Below are 6000 nucleotides of genomic sequence, written 5' to 3' on the forward strand. Positions count from 1 at the left end.
ACTAGAAGACCTCTAAAATCCCTTCTAGTTTTAAATTTATAATCCTGTGATTTTCTGTCTGACTGTCTGTCTCTCTCCCTCCAAATGGTGGATAAGCTTATTCTTTTCATACCCCATCATACCCTAATATAATTTATCCTATTTTCTCAGTAAATTTTTTATTTTCAGTTTCAGTCTCCATATAAATATACATTTGGAATTAATGAGTCCAAATTGTTGAGATTTTGCATTACAATTATGTTTTAAGAAATAAGAACACTTCAAATGAAATAATTATTTTTAGTGTTCTTGATGAAGCATCAGTTCAAATAGGGAGAAAGAAGCAACACATCTGGTAGATATGGGGCACAAGAGAATTCTTTAATAATGGAGATCAGAGGTCTTCCCTTAAAGAGACTGAGTGGTTCAAAGTTCCTCATCACTATTTAGAAAAAAAATTTTTTTTTGGATACCTAGTTTTCATTCTACAGAGCTAGGTGATACAGTGAATAGAGTCAGATAGGAGTGCCAGGTCTAGAGTCAGGAAGACTTACCTAGGTGAGTTAAAATCTGGCCTCAGACATTTACTGAATGTATGAACTCAGGCAAGTCACTTAACCCTGTATGCCTCAGTTTCTTCATTTATAAAATGAGCTGGAGGAAGGAAATGACAAACCACTCTAGTGTATCCTTGCCAAGAAAACCCCAAGAGAGTCTGGACAAAGAGTTGGACATAACTGAAAACTGACTGAACAACAGTTTTCATTATCTATATCTAACCCTGATTACATGTAGTAAGTTGACACTTGGGTCTTCTCCTTGGGTTTACTGAAAGTACCTGGTTTAAGAGAAATTATTTCTCCCTCCCCTTAGTCTGTTGCAATAACTACAGAAGCCATTATCATAATTAAAATCAAATGAAAAATGAAAGCACTTAAGAATAGTATAGAAGTAGGGTTCACATTAATTATCCAAAAATTACATCCAGGATGAAAAAAACAAATTCAAGTTTTATAGTTCTAATCATGTCAGGGCTTGCCTTCTAAAAATTTTTGTTGTTATTAATTAATTCTGTTCAGTATCATCTGCTGGATTTTAAAGTATTCTTTGGATATGCATTAAATTTTGAATTTCCTTTTCAGACTTCCAAGTCAGAATACAATAAAATACTAACCACTGATCTTGCCCCATTTTAGTTATATGATTTTCAAGTCTTTGTGGCTCTCTAGGAGCAAAATGACAACTAAAATTCTATGAGTCATAACTGTCAATGGGGTTAGAGCTCTCTTCTCACTCCTTTAAGACATTTTGCTTTCCAATTTCCAATCTCAAAAAGAAAAAAAAAGACTACAAGTAGTACTAGCAACCAAAGTTATTATAGATATTTAATAAATTCTAAATTTATTTTACAAAACTTACATGTTGCTTTCCAAAAGCAACTCTTCACCAAAATATGAACATATATACCACTGCAAATTCACACCACTTGAAGTAAAATGGAGCAAATCTAAAGTTAATATGCATGAAGACCTTTTTTTTAATCTAAGAAGCTGAAGGTAGCCAAATGCTGTTAGCAGAGTTAAATATCTAAAGCCAGAGGGTGAAAAATATCTAAAGTCAGAGTTGAATTTAAAGATAAAGGGGCATCAAGGTGGCTCAATGGATAGCATCCCTGGCCTAGACTCAAGAGGATCTGGGATCAAATCTGGCCACAGGTGCTGCCTAATGTTTAATCTTGGGCAAGTCATTTAACCTCTTTGCCTAGCTCTTTCCCTTCTGTCTAAGAGTTGTTACTCTGCGACAGAGGAAAGGGGATTAAAAAAAAAATCTTTAAAGAGCAAGTAGGATGCTTAAAAAAGAGGTTGATTATATTGGAAAAACTACTTCTAACTGAAAAAAGATACCTAATGTGATCAACTCCCTCATTTTATCCCTTCTTCCTCCTAAGCTAAACAGATTTCAAGGTACTTCTAACCACTATAAAATTATTAAACAAAGAAAAAAATAAGATTTATATATATATGCACATATATATATATATATATATTTTTTTTTTTTTTGCTCAAAACTCATTAAAACAAACCTTTCTATGAACCAGAACTGCAACTGTAAATTAGAAATCTGGCACACAGAATTTGAGTATCGTTACAATTTTAATTACAATCTACTACTTCTTTGTTAAAATTATAATTACAACTAACGGCTTCTATTTCAATCATTTTCTTGTATAAATTTGAGTTTTGAACTCATAAAACAGCACACTAATATGGCATCAAGGCAATGTACCCATACCATTTTAGGAGTCTGTGATTCTGTCCTTACCTGTTGCAGGGAAACACACAAGTGGGATTTAGATCAGGAGAAAAAAGGAAATTACATCCTGTATTATTTAAATTAAAAAAAGACTATGAGTAGCACTAGCAAATAAAGTTATTGTAGATATTTAATAAATTCTAAACTTATTTTACAAAGCCTACATTCTCTATTAAGTTATTTTTCTTTGCAAAGCAATACAATCTTTTTTTTTTTATTAACACAAGTAATTTTAAAGAATAAATTTCCTGTGTCAATTCTACTTTTAACATGTACCTAGCTCCAATCCAGCATGGTGTACATCATCTCCCCTAAAAAAGCAAAATTTTTAAAAAAATTCTCTTGAGTTATAGGTTCCATTCAAATTAGTCTTCAGGAACTCAATTTCAGATCCAAATTTTGAGTTTTAATCAATGAACTCTTTTCTTTCCTTGATAGGAGGTATTTTCCTTTATAGTTTTTAAAAACACAGGCATTGCCCAGCCCCAGGACAAAAAGACAAATTTTTTAGAGAGCAATGCTTTGAAAGACAGGTTCGGGGGGGGGGGGGGGGGGGGAATCCTTAGATTTTGGTAGAATTTTGACTCTGGGGACAATTATTTCCTTAATGTAAAAAGAACAAGTGTAGCTGACCTATTCAATTACTCTATTTAGCAAAGGAAGGAAAAAATTACAATATGTGAATACATTTTATTTTTGGACATAATAAAATTATCTGAAAAGCAGCAGGCATGCTGGCATTATATATTCTGCTGTCATTCTGTTTTGTGTTGCCCTATTTATACTTTTTTGACAGTGCCTTGATTCCTTCATTAGTGTCACTCACTAATAATGGATGTAGAGATTTCTTTTCCTTTTTTGGGAGTCCTTATTCTTTAGAAAGTCAATAGTTCATTTAAATTGAGTTCATTCCAACAAAGACTTCAGGTACAAGTACACTTATTTCACAAGACAAACCCTTTCACTCACACTTATGCAATAGTCACCTAAAACCAGTGAGAAGTAAAATCTTCATTAGTGAAGCATGTGAATTTTATATTTTAGGATGGTTATTTCATTTTTCATACTAGAGGTCAAACACAAGTAAGCAACATTTAGTAGAAGGAAAACAAATATTAAACATCCTCTCCCAAGATTTCCTTTTCTTAAAATTAAAATTTATTCAGATATACTTATTTACTACCTGGGTCTTAGAAATGCACTGCCACCTGCAGGTCAATGATGTAGAGGTGATTGATGATTTTTTGAAAAAGGAAGTCTCAAATATTCAAATCTTTTCTTGGTGGTAAATGTAGGTCATGATTCCCAAATTTCTGTCCAAAGATGACTCTTCCCACAAAGTTCTAAAACTGTTTCTTAGTGAAATAAAAATCCTGACTTCCTCTCACATAAGGAAGCAGTTTAAAATAAAGGCAGCAGTTTAAAATTTGGAGGTGACCTCAGTCTTATACAGATTCTTTATCAAAACCATACAACTACCTCAGAAGAATACTGAATCGATAAAAGAAATCCCTATAGTAATCCAAGAGTTGACTATGTTAACAGTTCCCCTTTAAATAAATAGTACCAGTCAAAAATATATATGGAAATGAACAACTTTTGGATGAACTGGGGCATCCCTTGAAGATATAACAACTATGACCTATGAAAAAACTAAACATATTAAATAGCATAAACGAGCAAGTTTTTATAAGCATGCAACATTTAACAAAACGCTTCTGGAAGAATTATTTCCATTTAGAAGTTAAACTTAGTTTTGAACTTTATGACTGAGAATGTGGTAAACTTCAAAGAAGATCCTCAGGATAAAAGAAAGATGGGGAAAGGGATGATGCAGAAACTAGATTCAAGGAAGAAACCATCCAGTTGTTTATATGCCAACAAATAGAAGTGAGATGTTTAATCCGAGTAACACTGGATTGAGCGCTTCAGTGTTTTCACACCCCAGACTGAGTCAGGCAGCAAGTGTCATTATTTGTTTCCCAAGTTCAAAAATCAAAAGCTCTTCCCGTCAGATTTCGTAAAAGGCTTTATTGTTTTTATTTTCGTTTTTTAAAAAGAAACCACCAGGCTGCTCTTTAAAGAAACTGTGAGCAAACACACCCTAATGGGTACGCTCTTGAGTCCTAGTTTCTGTAGTCCTTTGGGAACAAGAGTGATTACTAATAAGCCGGTAACGAGAATGTCGTACGCACGAAAGTAGTAGTGTACTAATTACAAAGCACTGAACAACCCCGGGCTGCGCCCCGGGGGTAAACTACGGCACGCGCACAAAGGCAGGCCAAAGGCAACCGTTCCAGCGCAAAGCTTGAGCCAGAAGCGGGGCGGCGGGGGAAGGGTTAATCAATCTTCAAACTCCGAGGGAAGCTCTGGGCCTCCGAGATTTGGGAGAGCCCCACCATTTTTCGGCATCCAGACCCGCGCAGGGACGATCAGAGGGAAGACGACTCGCGGAGATGGGTGGGAGCGGAGGCGCGCGTGGGTGGCGGAGGGAACGCGCTCCCTTCCAACCTTTCAGACACCTCAGGCCTCGCCCCGGCGCGGCGCGCGCCATGCTGCCGGGGAGCGATGGGGAAGCAGAGCCCGGAGGAGCGCGCGAGGCGACGAGAACGGAAAGAGAGGGCAGCGCGCGGGCGCGCACGAGGCCAATGAGGACCAAGGTCCGAAGGGGAGGGGGGCTGGTTTGGAGCGAGCGAGGAAGGGGGAGGGGAGGCGCGCGCCGAACAGGCTCCTGTCTCCCCTCACCCCATCCTCCCATCCCAGCCTAGCCATCCGATTAGCCGGTCCTGCGTAGACCCCAGCTGACATCGCCTGGTTTCCGCCCCATCCCCGTCACTCACCGCTACCAGAGCCGTGGGCCTTCCCCGGCCGTTCTTTTTCCTCAAGGAGCAGCCACTGCCACCAACGCGGCCGTCACTCACTCCTAGGCCGCTGGGGCCTCCTCCTCCGTCCTCGCAGTCGTCCGTCGTAGGACAAAGGCGCCACCAACCGACCGGCGCGGGCACGAGAGAATGGCGACCTGGGCGGAAAGTGGGGTGGGAGGCGGACGGGCAGGGGGAGGGGGACGAAGGCCCGGGGGCCGCGCACGTAACAGATGCGCGGCAATGTCGCGAGAGAAAGCCGGTTTACGGCAGGCCGAGTTGGGAGTCCCTGAGGGCTCTTGGCCCCGCCCCCTCTCTATAAATTCGGGGAATGGGGGGGTGTGTTTGTGTGGGTGTGTGTGTGCGGGTGTGTGTGTGTGCATACGTCAGTTGGGCGGTTGAGAGTGGCGGTTGGTCGTGCGCGAGCTTCTAACCTTGACCGTTTCTAGGGGAATTGGGGGCTTGAGTTAGTATACTCCTTTTACTTAGCCTGCAAGCACCACCATTCAGTTTCCAGTCTCTTCCTCCCATCCAGCACCGGGATGTCAGTCCTCCTCTTTCTGAATTTGGACTTGGTTTCAAATCCTGACTTTGCAAAGTACCACTCCTATGACCTTGTGAAAGCCTCAGCCTCATTGGTCTCAGTTTTCTGAGTTTTAAAGTGAAGGTCTTGGTTTTCCCCAAGGTTAATATTTAATATTCCCAATCTTCCCCAAGGTTATGAGGAAAGCCTTTTGTAAAGAGTGGGTTAGGGTCAGAGAGTCAGAACTGGTGAGGGTCATAGGATCATAGATAGCAGTTTTAGACCTTTAGACCTTTTAGACCTTTAGATTTTTGGAGGCTATTC

General features: G+C 39.8%; 1 protein-coding gene across 9 annotated transcripts in view; it reads right to left on the reverse strand.

Annotated features, from left to right (window-relative positions):
- NCOA5 (nuclear receptor coactivator 5) overlaps window positions 1-5467 on the reverse strand; it is a 29831-nt gene extending 24364 nt beyond the window's left edge. For 5 of the 9 annotated variants that reach the window (XM_007474931.3, XM_007474928.3, XM_007474927.3 and 2 more), the window contains exon 1: window positions 5133-5463. The gene's annotated coding sequence lies outside the window, so the exon portion shown is untranslated. Of the gene's footprint in view, window positions 1-3475 lie in introns of all 9 variants that reach the window. The other 4 variants (XM_007474930.3, XM_056812358.1, XM_056812357.1 and 1 more) reach the window with 3 other exon arrangements.
- Window positions 5468-6000: the final 533 nt, after the last annotated feature.

The sequence above is a fragment of the Monodelphis domestica genome, chromosome 1 (assembly GCF_027887165.1).
Source record: "Monodelphis domestica isolate mMonDom1 chromosome 1, mMonDom1.pri, whole genome shotgun sequence".
In the NCBI taxonomy this organism is placed as follows: domain Eukaryota; kingdom Metazoa; phylum Chordata; class Mammalia; order Didelphimorphia; family Didelphidae; genus Monodelphis; species Monodelphis domestica.